This window comes from Dipodomys merriami, unplaced genomic scaffold, assembly GCF_024711535.1.
Source record: "Dipodomys merriami isolate MVZ:Mamm:240054 unplaced genomic scaffold, mDipMer1.0.p SCAF_37, whole genome shotgun sequence".
NCBI lineage: Eukaryota > Metazoa > Chordata > Mammalia > Rodentia > Heteromyidae > Dipodomys > Dipodomys merriami.
Window position 1 is genome coordinate 5918266 of NW_027205270.1, and position 19487 is coordinate 5937752.

The 19487-nt window shown below is 35.0% G+C and overlaps 1 protein-coding gene and 1 pseudogene across 3 annotated transcripts in view; both read right to left on the reverse strand.

The window, feature by feature from the left end:
* The window catches only part of Lrrtm4 (leucine rich repeat transmembrane neuronal 4), a 741934-nt gene that overhangs the window by 406169 nt on the left and 316278 nt on the right, over window positions 1–19487 (reverse strand). The gene's annotated exons all lie outside the window — the stretch shown is intronic.
* LOC138804726 (U6 spliceosomal RNA) lies at window positions 2024–2119 on the reverse strand (annotated as a pseudogene).

Below are 19487 nucleotides of genomic sequence, written 5' to 3' on the forward strand. Positions count from 1 at the left end.
TTGTGGAAAGCAATACTAAACGTACATCCAATTAAAATGCCAAAGTACTTATGTAAGAAATAATTCATTGAGATAAAAGCAAGTTGGCAGGAAGTAACTTCATATCTAATACTTGTGTTATATTTTATCATCAGTGTTTTTTCTCCTTACAAAATGATGTATTTAGTAGAATTAATACTTTCTGTCTATCTATAGCTTTAGTGAAGACTCGTTTTGTTTTGTTTTCCCCATGTTATTGGTTATATGTTTTTTTGGGGGATACCACCTCACCCCAGTTAGAATGGCTATAATGAAGAACTCTAATAACAACAAATGCTGGAGGGATATGGACAGAAGGGAACCTTACTGCATTGTTAGTGGGAGTGTAAACTTGTTCAACCACTTTGGAAAGTAGTATGGAAGTTCCTAAAAGATTCCACATAGAGCTCCCCTATGACCCAACAATCCCACTTTTGAGCACTTACCCAAATGATCACAAACAAGACCATAGTAAAGCTACCAGCACAACTATGTTTATTGCAGCATTATTTACCATAGATATGGAACCAACCCAGATGCCCCTCAGTACATGAATGGATCAAGAAAATGTGGTATATATACAAAATGAAATTCTATGGTTACATTTTTTAACCAACCACCGAGAGTTTCTATTCTTTTTTTCTTTTTTCTTTTTCTTTTTTGTTGGTCATGGAGCTTGAACTCTAGGCTTGGGCGTTATCCCTCAGATCTTCAGCTCAAGGTAAGAGCTCTATGGATTGACCCGCAGCTCCACTTCCGGTTTTCTAGTGGTTTATTGGAAATAAGAGTCTCAAGGACTTTCCTACCTGGCCTGGCTTTGAACCGTGATCCTCAGATCTCAGCCTTCTGAGTAGCTAGGATTACAGGTGTGAGCCACTGGCGCCTGCTGAGAGTTTCTAAATGAGTTTTGGAGTTACAACATGGAAGATGATTAAAAGATGAGTTGCATTGGGATGAATATGGAAGGGAATGATTTTTGTGTTGATTAAAAGTGGAAGCACGATACATCCTAATTCTTTTGACTCACAAGGGCAGGAAGCTTTCAATGATCCATATGGCTAGACAAGTAGTTACCTCATCCATAACCCATTTGTAACAGATCCATTCATCCACAGCTACTAAGATGCTCCGTGATTTTTTTTTTCAATCTAACAAACACAGAAATCAGAGGGTGAAAGAGGTCTATAGACCAACACTGACTGCTTAGGAAACATTAAGTTTTAAATAGGCCCACTGTGATGCTACTGCTGCCTTATGGTTTACTGATGAGATTATATTGGAACCTTGTTGCTTCCCTCCTTCCCATTACTTACGCTGTGCCCTCAGGTATAACAGGCTGTTCTGTCAAGAATTCTCCTTCAGCAAGTCATTTCTACAACCACAATTTTCTCCGGTCACATGTCTATATTTAACCCATACTAAGATGGCTGTACCACCTCTTATAAATAGTTCCTTATTTTTGGTAAATTTATTCCTTCCTTTAATCAGCAAACATTTTGAGTCTTTTTAGCCTCATTGTTGAAGAGTATTTAAAAAAAAAGAAAGAAAAGAAAGGAAATTTTATTCTCCCTACCAGCATGCTAGTCAGTATATTTTAAACAAAACTATCAAGGAAAAAGAATACATATCAAAATAATTTTTATCTTCTCATAAAATAATAATCCAAGAATACAAGAAACCTATTGCTGGGCGCCAGAGGAGCACACCTGTAATCCTAGCTACTCAGGAGGCTGAGATCTGAGGATCAAGTTCAAAGCCAGCCCAGGCAGGAAAATCTGTGAGACACTTATCTCCCATAAACCAACAGAAAACTGGAAGTGCTGCTGTGTGGTAGCACTAGCCTTGAGCTGAAGAGCTGAGGGACAGCATTCAGCCCAGACTTCAAGCCCCACAACCACGACCACCATCACCATCAACAACAAAAAAAATACAGGAAACGTTATTAATACAAAGTTGTTTTCAAAAGTAACAGTTGCAGATATTATTTTACTATAAATATTATTTTTTAAATATGGAATGCTTCATGGAATCATCCTTGTGAAAGGGCTATGTTAATTTTCTCTGTATCATTTCAATTTTACAATATGTGCTTCTGAAGCAATCATTATTATTGTCCTTTTATTGTAAGTTTTAAGTTGTAAATATGATGTACAGAGGGGTTACAGATACATGAACAAGGTGATAAGTACATTTCCTATTGAGTACTGTTGCCTCCTCCTTTGTTTTCCCCCTACCATCCCTTCCCTCCACAATTACTCCCCCTCCCTCTGCCAAATTTGTAAAGTTTTCAATGTAGTGTTTTGTACATCTCATTGTTACAATGGGTTAACCTGTATCCTTATTTAAGAATTTGTTTTTTCCCTACCGCTCCCCAAATTAGAGAACCAACATCAAATACAGTGAAAATAAGAGTTATACCGTGGGGAAAGAACATACAAAGCAACAAAAAAGTCACATGGTACATTACAAATGCACTAGAAACAATAAGAAGAAAGATAAAAGATACTTGTGTCCCTATCTTGGGGTTCATTTCGCTTAACATCATCTTACATGATTATATGTACATAGCTTTTGACCTTTTCTGCTTGTACTACACAAGTAATAATTATTGCAATAAGGAAAACCATAGAACCTATGTTTCTTTGGGCCTGTATTACTTCACTTAATATATTTTTTCCAAGCCTTTTCATTTCCTAACAAATGGGGCAATGTCATTCTTTCTGATGGAGGCATAGAATTCCATTGTGTATATATAATATATTATATATTATATTATATATAATGGAATTCCATCTATAAATAATGGAATTCTCTTTCTCTCTATATATATATGTATATCATATAAGAGAATTCTAATATATAGTGGAATTCTATGCCTCCATCAGAAAGAATGACATTGCCCCATTTGTTAGGAAATGGAAAGACTTGGAAAAAATTACACACACACACACACACACACACACACACACACACACACACACCAGATTTTCTTGATCTATTCATCTACTGAGGGACATCTGGTTGGTTCCATATCTTAGCTATGGTAAATAATGCTGCAATCAACATATTTTTGCTGGTAGTCTTAGTATGGCCTTGCTTGTGATCATATGGGTAAATGCCCAAAAGTGGGATTACTGGGTCATAGGGGAGCTCTATGTGGAGTCTTTTGAGGAATCTCCATACTGTTTTCCAAACTGGTTGCACAAGTTTACACTCCCACCAACAATGCAGTAGGATTCCTTTCTGGCTACATCCTCTCCAGCATCTGTTGTTATTAGAGTTCTTGATTATAGCCATTCTAACTGGGGTGAGGTGGAATCTCAATGTTGTTTGATTTGCATTTCTTTAATGTTTAGAGAGGTTGAGAATTTCTTCATGTGTCTATTGGCCATTCTTATTTCCTCTTCAGAGAAGTTTCTCTTTAAGTCTTTAGTCCACTTATTTGTTGGGTAGTTGTTTCTTTGAGGATTTGTAGCTGGGGGATTTAATTTTTTGAGTTCCAGGTATATTTCAGATATGAGATGGCAATACTTTCCAAGGCTATCTACAAATTCAATGTGATGCCTATCAATATTCCAACCTCATTCTTCAAAGAAATCAAATAGGCAATCCAAAAATTCATATGGAACAATAAAAGACCTCGAAGAGCAAAAACGATCCTTAACAGAAATAACAGTGATGGAGGAATATCAATACTACATGTCAAACTCTACTACAAAATCATAGTGATCAAAACAGCTTGGTACTGGCACAAGAACAGACCTCAGGACCAATGGAAGAGAACTGAAAACCCACAAATGAACCCACAGATCTATAACCACCTAATCTTCAATAATGGAGCTACAAAAAAAATACAATGGAAGAAAGACAGCCTCTTCAGTAAATGGAGCCCGAAAAATTGGTTATTCACCTGTAGAAAGCTAGATCCTTATATATCACCCTCTACCAGAATCAACTCCAAATGGTTCAAAGACCTCAGAGTCAAAACACACACCCTAAAAACATTACAGGAAGGAATAGGAGAAACCCTAGGTGTCCTTGGCACAGGCCAACATTTTCTTATTATTGTGCTTTTAAAGAAAAACAGCTGGTTTTGGGTTTAGACTGAAATTTACATTATATTTTATTTCTTCAAATTGGGAGTCTGATAACTTTTCTACAGTTCTGTGAGAAAAAAATAACCATATGGCATGTCACCAGGCACCCCTCATTTTAACAATGGAAATGGGTCTCTAATGAATCTTTCCATGGTTTTCCCACCTAAGAGCAATATGATACAAGACAAAATCCTACTGGTTTCACCTCTAGTTCTTCTCTACTCTTTTCATTTCACTAGATCATTTACTCCCTCAAACACTTTTCTGCCCTTAATTTCACGGAAATAACATTACTGAAGTAAACTTATCATAAAATTTAATTTTGGAAAAATCAAAAGTATATATTTTATCAAATAATGAAAAACTAATATATTTATTTTTGTTTAATAATCCATCTGACTTCAATATAATGATTAATTGTAATACGTATCACAGCAAAATGGACAGATAAAATGTGGAATCCACAATAGACCTTCTAAATATTTAAACATTATTCTATGACTTCATACTGACACGCTCATACAGGAACCCAATCACACACATATATAAATATAGCATGTATTAGACATATATGATTTGAGATATTTTTAAGAACAATAAGACTCGAAAAATCAAAATGATTTTACACAGTTTTAATATTCCACTTAAGAATAATTTCCAATGGTGTTAATTTACCCCATATTTATTAATACACTACAATTTTTCATTATGTGTTGTAAATCTCATATTGAGTCAGTATTATGTTACTCTTACTCTCCTATGAGATAACACAATAGTCAATTTTAGTTTACACATCAGTCAGAATCCTCTATGTGTATTTCAGATATGAAGACCCTGCATAGCATACACTTGAACATGTAAGGATAATGGAGAACTCTGAAGCCAACTAAATAACAGATGAAATAGAAGGTGCGTCTCTACATGGAACAGTCAGAATTCTCAAAAACTTCTAGAGACTTTCATTAAGTACTCAGCCATTAGCAAAAATATCAGAAAGTCCTCAAGAACTTACTAGTAACTACAGTAAATCTCCTACCCCCCACTAATCTGCCTGAAATCATTTCCAGAAAACAAAGTCTTACTTTTTTCTATAGACTAATATATCTCTATTGAAGCCAACCCTGACTCTTAAACCCTAACAAGTAAGACTAGCTCATTTACCTTTTGCATCCAGAACAGAGAGTACAGATAAGGGCTTTTACTTAACCAGGTTGACAGCACACTTTTTTGACACTTTTGGGCTGGCTTTCATTTAAAACCTTAAACTCTTTAAGTGATAAATACAAAAGTGATCATTTATAGTGTACTAGATTAGGACCTCAGTGAGGTGTATTTTTTATAATTTTTGGATCTCTATTTTTATGTATATCTCATTTTACTCTAGAAGCTGAGTAATTAACCCACTTTAGTTGAGCTTTTTTTCCTTTCTACACTGAAAATCTCACACATCTCACCCATTTATGTAGTAGATCACGAGCATAGGGAATGATGGGATGATACAAGTTTAATTATTTTCTTTCATCTGTAAACTCAGTTGCTAGTGCAGAGACATTGAGAATGATGCGCTTCTCTTTGGATTTATTATGTCAACCACAGAAAATCCTATTTGGAATTCTATTATCATTTACTTTCTTTTCTACTCAGATACAAAGAAAAACATTCCATTTAATATTATATTAATATGACTATATGTCAGGTAGGTTATGTTAGGCTAGATTATGTTGTAGTACAATAAAACTCTCAAGGCTTCAATCGCTTACACAGAAAGGACAATTTCTTGTTTATGCAATGTATGCTTTGAGAATAGCTTCACTCAATGCATATCATTTAAATCCCACTGCCACTGAGCCTTCATTGGGACCATGAAAGTTCTATCCTGGACATGCCATATGCCATTTCTTAGAACATGTCACAACCACTTATATTCTTGAATAGTAGCCTGTCACACCAGATAGTCCCAGAAGGTTCATGCTTTCTTATGATGAGGAAAAGGAGAAGATCTGGAGCAATAGTAAGGGCTCACCTTATACCAAGCTTTTAGCTCAGAATTATGGATTTTTTTGCCTCTGTTTGTTGTGAATGCAACAGTTTAGCTGATTGGTTTATTTTAGGACTTTACTTGTCTATCATCAGATTATGAAAATTAGTTGTGATTCAATCAAACCGAGCTGAAATTTTATTTTTGGAAGCAAGGGTTAGTAGTTTAGTAAGTAATAGAAAGTTTAGACATATCTGGCTCAGGGTTTATAAAGCAGATTTATAAACTGGTTAAGTGACTCACACTTGTAATCTTAGCCACTCTGGACATAGAAATCAAAAGGATAGTAGTTCAAGTTAAGCCCAGGCATAAAAGATGTTAGTGAGACTCTATGTCAACAAGTTAACTAAGAATAAAATCTCAGGTATGAAAAAAGTAGGAAGATGGAAATGGGCCAAAACATGAGACCATTTCTAAACTGTAATTAAAGTTTAGAAAGTGTGTGTGGGGGGAATCTGATTGAAATAGTAAAGCAATTGTTTTGTAAGCACAGTCCCCTGAATAAAATATAAAGAAAAAGAAAAAAAGAAATCACATTATAAAAAACCTTACTTAGGTTTTAAATCAATGTTTTTCCTTCTAATCATCTTTCTAATCATTGTAGCATTTTCCTCAGTTGATCAATAGCCTAACCAATTTTCTCCTCCTTTGCACAGATTTCACTACTTAGTGAAATATGTACCCAGAACAATCTGTCTTCAGCTATCATATCATCTTCATAGATCACATCCTAGTTCATAGAGACATTATTTTTCATATTACTTGTGACCATCCTCTGAAAAAAATACATGCCCAGGGAGCCAGGAGGCTTCTTAGCCCTTGTACCATTGGAGGATACACTCGATGATTGACCTGCCAGCTTCAGAATTTCTGGTTTCTTGGCATCTATAGGTTTATTTTGTCCTGCTTGAGCTTCTATGAGAAATGGCCTTCTAATAGTGCTTTTTAAGTGCTAACTCATCCTCCTGTATTATTTCTTATAGAGATGGTAAGTGAATGTTTTTCTGAAGACCCTTAGCTAGAAATCTAAAGTTTTACTTTGTAACAATAATAAACATAGCAAAATTTCTCCAGCTCTTGTTTATACCAGGTAATAGATTTTATGTGTTTGAACTCAGTTGGTTCAAAATAGCTACACTTTGAGGCAGGTACAATTATTAGGCTCATTTTACATACAAGGAAATCAAAAATGCAAAGAGTGAGCAATTTTCCCAGGATCAAATGGATGATAACTAAATGTGCTGGGTTTGACCCCAGACTGTCTGGCTCCAAAGCTGTGTTCCTAACTACTGTCTATGATGTCTCATTATCAGTAAATTCTACTTTCACTGAGGCATCTAATTTTGAATTAGTCATTTGGTTCATTTTTTTTCTTTTTTTAACAAAAGAAAACAATAATAAAATAAGCATACTAAGATTCATACTAAGATTACTTTCTATTTCTGGATCCATACATAAAGCTTCAAAAATAATGTTAAATTTTAAAATTTTGGATGAAATAACTTTCAAGCTGGGCATTAGTGGCTCATGCCTTTAATTCTAGCTACTCAGGCAAAGCCATCCCTGGAAGGAAAGTCAATGAGATTCTTACCTCCAAGTAATCACCAAAAACCAGGAAATGGTGACATGGCTCAAATACTAGAGAACTAGCCTTGAGCATAGGAGCTTAGAGAAAGCACTCAAACCTGAGTTCAAGCCCCATGACCAAAAAAAAAAAACAAACCCAAAACCAAAAACAATAAAAAGGAATCATCCAGACAGAAGTGACACAAATTTCCCCATCCTAGGCTCACATGTTATTGTACGTCAAATACAAATAACAGTCATTTTATGATGATGCTTAATAAGGGTTAGTCAATAAAATGAATTAATAAGAAACATATCTAACTCAAAAAGGGATGATAAAGTTAGAAATCAAAAGCATTTGAAAAAATACTCATAAATGGGCCATAAATTTCCACAGTATTTCAATGTCAGCTTTTCCCCCAGTATTTCAATGTTTCTAAGTGGCAGTTAAAAAACAGAATCTTAATTTAATATATCAAACATATGTGGCAAATTCTAGTTTAAGCATAAAAAAAACTAGTAAATTCCTCAGATATTTTACTGTGATTGAATCTCATAAGGCTCTGGGGAATAATGTTGGACTTTCTTATACAGGTTAGACATAAAACCTTGTCCCCTTCATGTAGCATCTTATGTGATGGACAGTCCCTAAAGCATCCTTGGTGATGACAGAATGCCAAAGTGGAGGTAAGACAACATAAAACAGTTCTTAAAAACATGTGATTTTAAGGTGGTATTGGTGGCTCATGCCTCTTATGTCAGCTACTCAGGGGATTGAGATCTGAGGGTCATGGTTTGAAGCCACCCCAGGCAGGAAACCCCACAACATTCTTTTTTTAAATATATATTTCTATTGTAAAGAGATATTGTACAGAGGAAGTTATATGAGCAAGCCATAACATTCTTATCTCCAGTTCTACACCAAACAGCCAGAAGTGGGGATGTGGCTCAAAGTGGTAGGTGCTAGGCATGAGGGAAATATGGCAATTCTAGATTAAGCAAAAAATAATAAATTCCTCAAATATTTTACTGTGATGGAATCTCTTAAGGCTCTTGGAAATAATGCTGGACTTTCTTATCCAAGTTGGACATGAGAGTATGAGAATATACCTGTATATCTATGTATATGTTTATATAGATAGATAGATAGATAGATAGATATGTGAGTATGTATCAATGTGTACATATAAAAATGCAAACCTATCCCCTATTATAAAGGAAAAAGTACTTACTTTTCTAAAATATTATTAAAAAGATGGATTTACACACCAGAAAAGTTCTTTCTTAAAGTTTTATGGTTTGACAATATTGTATATTTGTGGGTTGTTGGTAAGAAACACTTTGGCTAGGATAAAATTGTTCACTAAAAGAGAATCTTCATTTATTTTTTTTCTCCATTTCCAGCTCGCTGCTGCAAAGGTCAATGGTTATAATCCTCTGTGGATTCTTAGAATGTAGAATGAGGGACTTTGAAATGATTTGTTCTGTCACTTGTTCCCAGAAAAACTGACATAATTTAATATGATGACTGTTCTTCTGTCCCTCATTAAACCAGAAAAGGATAACTCGATAGAATTTGAAGTTATTTATGACTTACTGCTTAGAAAATATGAGTTTGGCAATTTTAAGCTCTATTTGCCCAACCGCCTTCCCACCCCCACCAGTTAGTCACTGTCATCTCTCTGTGTCAGAGAAAACATGAGGCAAATTTCCTTTTGTATGAATCAGGAAAATACAAGTAATCAAATCACTATGAACCACCTATGTCAAGGGTAAACCAAAAACTATGAGGTGTAGAGGATAATTCTTTATGTTATTGTGGCTTAGAAATAATGATTTACCATAGATGAAAGATAAAAGGAAACAGTCAATGTACAAATAAAAAATAAAAAGGAGAGAAATTTGTAGTCTTACCACCAAGGATTCTCTGTTCTGGTTGAAACCTAGATCCTTAGAGACTACTGTACAATTATCAAAAGGAGTATACAAAGTATATTTTGGGTTTCAAAGCTTAAAATGTGTATGGCATCATAAAAAGATGGATATAAACCAATTGTCACACATTTCTTTGTTTTTACCTATATTCAGTTTTAAGCCATTAACAAATTTGGTTATTCAATAGAATGGGATCTGTGATCATTAGGAGTACAACATATGTTTAATTAATTAAAGTTTTTGGATAAGATATTAACACTTAAAACAGTAGCATCATTGATTATTGTGTTATACTATATTATCATAAATATACTACCATACATGCATTATTACATACACATAGATACAAAGATATGTATTATATGGTCACACACATATGTGTGTATACATAAACATATGCATGTTTGTGTTTCAGTGTGCATATAATAATGCTTTAGAGAGTGTGAATAAAAGAGAGAAAGATGTTCAAATATAGAAATATAGTGCTTTTCAATCTGGTGAAATGGATTAAATGGAGCATAAGACTAAAAAATCAAATGTATGCCACAAAGAAGCAGGATTCTATAGCATTGATCACCAATATCCTCATAATATTTGAAAAAATCACTGATGCTAGTAATTTCATTACACACAAGTGAAATAAATCACAACTAATAACTATGATCCTAATCTCTTTCAATTTGCTAAGTATTTACCACATTTCTAAGTTTGATTTCTTCATGATGCTTCTTATCAGAGGCACTGCTAGGGAAGATTGTATTCAATGCTATTTCAGATCTGTCATATATAATCTTCGAATCTGCCAACTTTCTGCAATTCAAAGATGAGCTCATGTACAAGCTGACAAGCCCAGGTGATGAGTCTAGGTTTTCTTGAAAGTTGTTAAAAGTTTAAGTTGCTCCATTCTGCAGATACTCTCTTAACTGGCTTGGCAATTTTTATAATGACAGGTGCTGTCAGGTGAGATGGTAAATTATTCAGTTCAGTGCATGTTGTAGGTAACAGTAAAAAGCACCAGAAATAGAAACAGCCCCAGATATTGGAGACAGTGACTTAAGCAAACTTATTAGATCTCTGAGAATCCTGATGTTTCATTTTCCCCTCAGGTCTACCTTAAAAATCACCACTTCTGCTGATGATCATATTTCCTATACATGGAAATTGAAATGAAGAACATAATCAGATTACTTGAAATAGGAATATCCCAGACATGGGAAAGTACAGTTTTGGGTCCTGACATTTTCAAGTAACTCCTGATATTCAAAGAGTTGTACAAATAGCACTATTAGTGCAGTACTACATGTATTACTTTATATACACATAAATACCCCCACCCTTCTTTTTTTAACATGGTCAACCAAAATACATTCCCATTTTATATTGGAATTTGGATATTTATTTTCTCTTGTAAGACAGAGTATAAGAAATTAAGCTGAGGCCTTCTTTAGAGACACACTCAGGGTGATATTAGCACATGGTATTCAAAATCTGTAGCTGACTGTGGTATCCTGGGTGAATATTATTGGAGTATGATCAGGTCTTAGTGTTAGTTGAAAACCTTAGGCAGTTTCAGAAAGCTAATATGGTTGTCATGTTGTTGTATTTGTGATGTTTCATGATATATTTTGACTTCATAGTATTTGTTTTCAGACATCTCAGTTACTTGCCAATTTTTCTAAGTTGAAGATGTCACATTAAAAAAATAAGTCTCCATCCTCAAAGAGGATGGGCACAATAGTCGTGGAGATGGGAGGGCAGGGATGGGAGGGGAAAACAAAGGAGGCAACAATGCTTTATAAGAAATGTACTCATTACATTGCTCGTGTAATTGTAACACCTCTGTGTGGTATTTTCACAATAAAAAACTTATTTAAAAAATTCTAAAAAATATATCTGAAGTGAGAGCTAAAAAAAGAGCTCAGCTCCTGGAAATGCCTTCAGGCCACTGTTTCCACATTTTGAGACTCGTACATGAACATTACCTTAATGGTAATCCAGAATGATGCAAGTGTTAAAATTTTGCAAGAAAAGAAAGGATTTGGGAGTAGCAATTCCTTTTGGGTAAGGCAAATAAAAGTAATAGCCCATGTCTACCTGGTAACAACAAGATACTGAGATAGCCATATGGAATCTAAGCGGAATACAAGTAGTGACTATGACACAGGAAAAACCAATACGAACTTTTACCATTGTCTTTATCTCTACTTCCCTGAAGTCTTCCAAGATAAAAGCAGACTTCCCTCATCGGTAGTGGAATGGACAAGTTAATTCAGTGGGAGTGACAATAGTCTAAATAAATGCTGTTTTATACAGCCTGGAATTCATAATAATTGAAAGGTTTTGGTAAAGATTAAAAAGGAAAAGATTTTTATTTTTGGCCAGGCACTGGTGGTTGAAATAGGAGGATCATGGTTCAAAGCTGGCCTTCTTTAGGAATGCCTGTGAAATTCTTATTTCCAATGAACCAGAAGTTATCTCCAAAAAGCCAGAAGGCCAGGCATGGCTCAAAAGCAGAGAAATAACCTTGAGTAAGATAGCTAAGGGACGGTGCCTGTCAAGGTATGCACAACTATCAAAAGTGGTACAAAGTATAGTTTGGATTTCAAAGCCTAAAACGGGTAAGGCCTTAGGCCTTAAATTTCAAGCCTTAGACACTGGCTTACAACTGACCAAAAGAGAGGAAGAAAGAAGGAAAAACTTTTAGAACTGGATAACTTTTATGGCTGAAAATGCAGTGTATGTCACTGGAATGGGAGTCCCAAAAGACACTGGCCTTGGTTAAGGAATATGGCAGTGGGACCCATCTTGCAGGTAGAGCTCCAGGTATCCACTGTAGCTGTTGAAGAGGAGAAGGAATGCAGATTTGAAAATGAGTTAAGTCAGGTAGCCATAATAATTGTGCTGCACCAGAACGATGCTCCAAAGATTGGCACCATGTGCACAGAGGTCCCTAGATTGTGAGAAGTGCATATATAAGTCAAGGAAAGAAACTAGGATCAGAGGATGTAGAACTACTGCATGCCATTTCCTTTATGCTCAAATAGGTCCATTATAAGATTGCGATAAAGAAGTGCACTGTTTCCTTGAAATAAATATGAGACAAAACTAAATATCAGCAGCTCTGATATTTAGTTTAGCCACCTGGGTTAGAATGCATTTTCCATTTTTGTAGGTCACTGAGTACATCACTATAGCAACCCTAGTCTTTATTTGAAGCTGCATTGTGGCTGGTATCTATATCTGAAATGACCCGCAACTCATTAAGTCAATGTTGTGCCTGAGGACCTGGACACTGATCACGTTCCACACCTCATTCCTTTCTTTAAATTACTCTTGACCAATGTTGTGAATCGAAGAGGTCATCTCCTTAATGACCCAAACTTAACACAGACATCATAGGCAGCAGCAGAGCACAGACACATATGGTATTTACTCACAAAATGAACTGAAGAATAATATAGTGTGAGCTTTCTCAGATAGAAAGTAAAACAAATATGTATACCAACTACTAGAATTGTTACAAAAATTACTTGACTAAAATATGGAAAATATTTGGAAGTAACTTTTCACTGAACATATGATGACAGATGATAATGATTGATGATGATGGTGAGGATGATGATGATGATGATGGGTATGATGATGGGGATGATGATGGGGATGATGGTGATAATGGCAGCAGTAAGCCAGATGGACTGTATTAGAAACAAATGATTGAACGCTGCCTGAAAAACGATGAAGTTTTGCAACGTCAGTTTTCTAGCAATTAATCTGGATAATAGATCAGACTTCTTCTGTCTACCTCCTATCTATTTTACTATAGCCACAGAATACTTCTTCCTTGGCACTCTTACTACATACCAAGGTAAGTCAGGTATTTCAGCGTTTTGTACTCCCAGTGCCCTGCCTTTCCCCTATTATTGCTCTTAGTGATTCATTGTGAGGAAATATTTTATTGTCTGTACTCTAACTCGATAAGGAAAGTTAAAGACACTTCAATTTAATTCCCACACCAGGAAGAAGAAAAGTGAGATAACAGTGCTAAATAAATACTGTGAATTAAATTAAATCAATTCCCATACCTAACCTGCCAGCTAACCACACAGGTCAAAGGCCCTTCTAATTCAACAAAACAGCAGCATGCAGAACTGATGTGATGATATCTCAACCACATTCTTAGATAAAGTTCCTATGATGTGAAATTAGGAGACTATCGATATCATTTAATTTCACAATGAACTTGAGACATATCTAAATCTGTGTATTTGGCAATCACTGATTAGGTGATCATTAGAAAAGGATAAATATTTTACACACACACATTTTCTATTAGAATTGCCACTTTCCTAAAGTTGGGGTAATGTCATAGTAATGGTAATAAAATAATAGTAACAACAAAAACAATTACTTTGGTTTCATGAAGATTCATGATCAGAAGAGATATTAATATCTAATCCTGTTTAATATCTAATAATATATTAGATATTGAACAGGACACTGGACAAAAATAATAATGGGCAATGAAATGGAGAAAACTGGGCATGATGAATTGGATTCTGTTAGATTAGAGGATCACTGATGGTCTCCTAGGGAAATGGTGTATTTATTTCAGATCTAAGCAATGAGAGGTGGCTTGCACATAGGACTTCCACTGTGCTGCTATCATTACTCTTAGTGGACATTATTGGAGGCAAAGGAGAAGAATAAGTAAAAGCTCTCAGAAGGAGGTGTGCGGGCCTTTTGTGAATGACCAGGTGAGCAAAAGAGACTCAGGCAAACCCACAGGGAAGAGTGAAGTGAGGTCAGAAAGGGGATAAGGTTCTGACTCTACATACGGAGAGCAATGGCAATCTAAATGTTATTCTGATTTCAGTGGAAATCTATTGAGTATTGTCAGCAGATTTGTTATAAAAATATCTTGACTACTATGAGGAGAATATACTTATTGTGTTATGAATGCTAGATGAACACATTCAGCATCAACTTCAGACATTATTAATAATGATGTTGCTGGAGCCTTTCTTGTCTTGTTTCAATACGACATAATGATTTCAAAATTATTTTAGTGGAACATTTCAGTTCAATTTTTCTCTATTCTCTAATAGCCTCCAAAAGATTTGTTGACAGATCAATAAAAACATCCTTAAATAATGTGGTATGGGTCACATTTTACATCTAAGACAGCTAATTTAAAGGGTCCCAAAGTTATTACAGAGAAGTCCCTAAAATAACTTCAGCTCATGTACCTGTCCCACTCAATTCATCTCACAGAGGTTAAAGAATGTGCATGGATAATTTACCACTCCAGAGCTTGAGAAACTCCATACAAAATGAAACACCATTTTTTCCTTTGTTTGCAACCCATTGAAATTCAGAATGAAGGAGTTAAAAAAAGTCATGCACTTCCTGGTTTCATTTCCCTTTCTTACCAGGAAGCTTCTGTTAAACAGTTAGATGCTACCTTTAGTTCTCTTGTCATCAGAATGAGATAATAATCAATGTTGACCTTCAACCTGGCTGTGACTTACTCAGTGTTTACTGTGGATTTAAGCTCATAGCATTTGACTATTTATTATATGTTCACAGAACGTTTTACAAGTCAGTCTTCTTGATGTTATATCAGGCAACTGTTTTTAAATTCCTGTGAGAGTCACTGGCTATCTTTGGTGGTTTAATGATTTCAGCAGGTCTTTAAGTTCTCTTTAATATTTTCAACAAGTAGTGTGGTACATGTTCTATAACTTATATAAAAATAGATCATTTTTTTCTTTATGGATAAAACAGCTTATGTATAGTCTGTGCTGTGATAGGTACTGGTAAGTAAAAGTTGTGGTAGGGAAAAAGGCTTCTTTTTTTTGTTTTAAGGGCAAGCAGTATTTATTAGCTGTGCAGTGACTACACCCCTCTCTTCAGGTAATGGAGGATAGCAACCAAGATCTCTCACGGCATGACTTATAAAGGAAAAACCCACACACAGGTGGTAGTGTATGTGACAGAAGCAGAATCAGCAATAAATTATCACAAATAACATTTTCCAATAAACAAAGCAATAAATCATAAACAAAGACCACCACCAGATATTCTTTTTAATTTTTTTATTGAGATTAGGTGATTTCACATATTTCACAGTGATACTTAGTTAAAGTCACACACATTTTAACCTGCATGAGGCAAATTGTCATTATCATGGTCTATAAAGTTTGTGAATTCTATGAGCTTTGACAATACAACTATTTCTTCCACATCAGGTGATATTTACATTTTTTTTCCTTTTGCTTAGTGTAAGCTGTTTGCTTTCCCTCTCATTCCCTCCTTCCCATCGCTGCCTTTGAGTTGCTTAGTCCATTTTCATCAATGTCCAGTGCAACTGATGGTCCTCTCTGTATCCACCTCCTAGCTTCCCTCAAACATGCACATATATATATATGTGTGTGTGTGTGTATGTGTGTGTGTGTGTGTGTGTGTGTACACACACACACACACACATTTAACAATGATACAACAAAATGAGTGGAAGTCCTTTGTTTCCCAAGTCCTGTTTACTTTGTCATATCTCCTTGCATTCTGGCTTTAGCATCCACATATCAGGGAGACCATGTACCATTTGTATCTTTGCTCTTTGCTTACCTCACTCAAAATGATTTGCTCTAGTTTCATCTATTTCTCTGCAAATGCCATTATTTTGTCCTTTTTAATGGCTGCATATTATTCCATTGTGTATAGGTACCACTATTTTTGAATCCACTCATCTGTAGTGGGGCATCTGGGTTTTTTCCATATCTTGGCTATTGTGAACAGTGCTGAAATGGACATGGATGTGCATATGTCCTTGTATCCTGGTTCCTGTTGCTCAGGGTAGATGTTTAGGAGTGGTATGAGTGAGTCATATGGAAGATCTATATTTCGCTTTCTAAGGTACCTTTTCAAGTGTTTGTATTAGTGTACATTCCCACCAGGGAAAAAGGTTTCTTTCAATATGTAGAAGACAGCGGGGACGATCCATGTACATATCTTTTGATTATTTATATATGGGAACTGGTTTCCATAAAAATTTAACCCCTTTTTCTCCCTTACTGACACATATGAAGTAGAAATAATGACATTATAAAGGCTTTCTCATTAGGTGAAGCACAACAATGCTTTGTAAACAAAACGTATTTACTATGTGGGCAAGGATTCCTTTCTTTATGAAAGGATCTAAGCAGAGTAAAGATCCAGAGCAGATGTAAAGTTTGAAGGAAGGAGGGAAGAGGAAAGATTGTGATGAAGATTATGCACAGCATACTGGAGAGTCTGGATGGTCATATTCCTGGCCAGGTGATAGAGGAGTTTAAATTATTTCACACTTAAAATATTCGATTTCTGATAAGGAAATGAATCAAAGGACTTGTGAAGGATAATTGCTTGAGAATAGTAATATTCCAGTCTAACCTATTGGCTAGAAAATTAAGCTATGAGAAAGTTAAGTTTCTTAGATAATCCTGAACCTGAAGGCCTGAAAGTTTGATGTGATGTGGAAGAGTAGTTATATTTATATTATATAGCAAGTAATTATAATTGGCAGTGAATTAACCCAGGGGACTATTGGCCCTGTACAGGCAAATAAATTGAAAAATAATAAGAACAGCACGTTTATCAAATGTTGATGACTAGTGATTCAGCACAAATTTAAAACACCCAATTTTCTCCTCTTTGAAATTTCATATTAAATTATATATCAAATTTTATTGTGATGATGATGATGATTACTATAACAGTACTGGGGTTTGATCTTACTGAGGAAGCAATTTACCATTTGAGCCATCTCTCTGCAGCCCTTTTCTGCTTTAGTTGAGAACATCTTATTGCTGCCTTCAGATTATCTAGGATAACAGGTTATCTTCCTCCACCCAATTTTTTAGGACTTACATTCTTAAGACTTTGATTATCTAATTATCAAAATTAGAAAACAGTTCTTGGGGGAAAATCTTTGTCTTCCTGATTTGTTGTTGTTGTTTTTAAGTATCCCTCAATGCAGAATTCAATTGTAAGCTGCATGATCTGCCACACTGGGGCCAGACTCCATGCTTAAACACTAAATCTGAACATTAAAGTATGGAGAAAGTTCAAAGGTCACTCTCATGCTCAACCATATTGATCATGGTATTAGCAATTTGTTGGCATTGAGAAAAGCAATATATTTGAGTAGTTTTTCTTTGAAAGAAAAAAATAAATAAAACAATTTATTACAAACTGTAAAATCACAAAAAAAATTGTTGTTACTTTTTTTTGCAATGGCAGGATCAATGTTCTGTTAATCTTAGATGACATTTTAGAGTTATGTATAATCCACATTGGTGAAATTTAAATGATGTTCATTCGTAGGAACACACAAACATGTTATCAATCTGACCACTTACCTCGCATATAATTTATTTACCACAAAAAATAAGGGGTCCAGTGAACTGTAATTTTCTTCTGTGATTTTTCAAAAGGCATAAAATGCAACAAAAAACAATTACTGTGAAACAATGTTTTGACCTCAATAATCACATATTGAATATACTTTTATCTAGAAAAAGCCATTAGGAGAGACTGAGAACAAGGTGAAAACAGCTTTTGTGTGTTTTGGAGAATAGTAACTCAGCAGGACCACAAAAGCAAAACCTATTAAATCTGCTTCACATTCTGCCGTTCCTGCTTCTGGAAGAGTAACTCTTTGACTTCTGGGTTGAAGAATTTCTGTTCTCAACCTAGAAAACATTCATAGTGCCATCTGTCCAGCTTTTCTAACTTTAACAGGATGCTGTAAAGACTATATAAGTTCATTACAAATAAACCAAGATCTATTTTTATAGAAAGAATTACCTAGTTAACAATTTCTGATATGCAAAAAGATTGACTGGCCATTTGAAGGAGAAAAAAAAAAACAAGAACAAAATAGCTTTGGCTTTGGCTTTATCACCTCTGGGCTTTGTGTTGCTTTTATTTTATTTTATTTTATTTTATTTTTTGTTCAAATCTACTGCTTATTTCACAGGGACAGGAATCATGCCTGCTTTTTCTCTTATTTTTATTATTTATTTATGTATTTATTTATTTATTTAGTGCCCAACCTGGGACTTGGACTCAGAACTTGGGTGCTCTCACTGAGCTTGTTTTGCTGAAGACTAGCACTTCACTTATGGGATTTTTAATGATTACGGTTGATGATCCAAGTCTCATGGATTTTCCTACCTAGGTTGGCTTCAAACAATTATCCTCAGATTCCAGCCAGCTTAGTAGCTGGAATTAGAAATTAAGAGTCTTTAACTTCTGGTTACTTTTTCTGGAAACTGCTTTTAGAAGTTCTCTTTTTTCCTGTTTCCTTTCCTTTCCCAACAGAAAGCTTTCCTTTATCTTGGTTCATATTTACAAAGAATAAAGTCCTTTAAAATAAGTTACAATGAGTAGTAGTTAATTAAACAGAATGTTTTTTGGGGGGGAGATTACAGAGCAACCTTAAAATTAATTTGGAAAATGACAAGAAACTTTCTGTATAAATTCACCATTATGATTAAGCACAAACCATCATTTTGCTTTCCTTATTTTGTCTTCCAGTCACATTCCTGAGTAATCTCGTATACCTGTTTTACTTGCTCTCTTTCTCCCCATAACTCCACAACACACAGCTGTTTCATGGTGTTAATAAGAATCTAATAATGTTTACTTTTAGCTCTAATGATATGTCACATTTCCTCATGCATTCTCAGTTATCTGGTGACATTTTTGATGTAACCAGGGAAATTCTTATCTTCTTTTGACGTTCAACCGATGACTATCAACTTAACTATTCTCCGCAAAGGTAGAAGTAT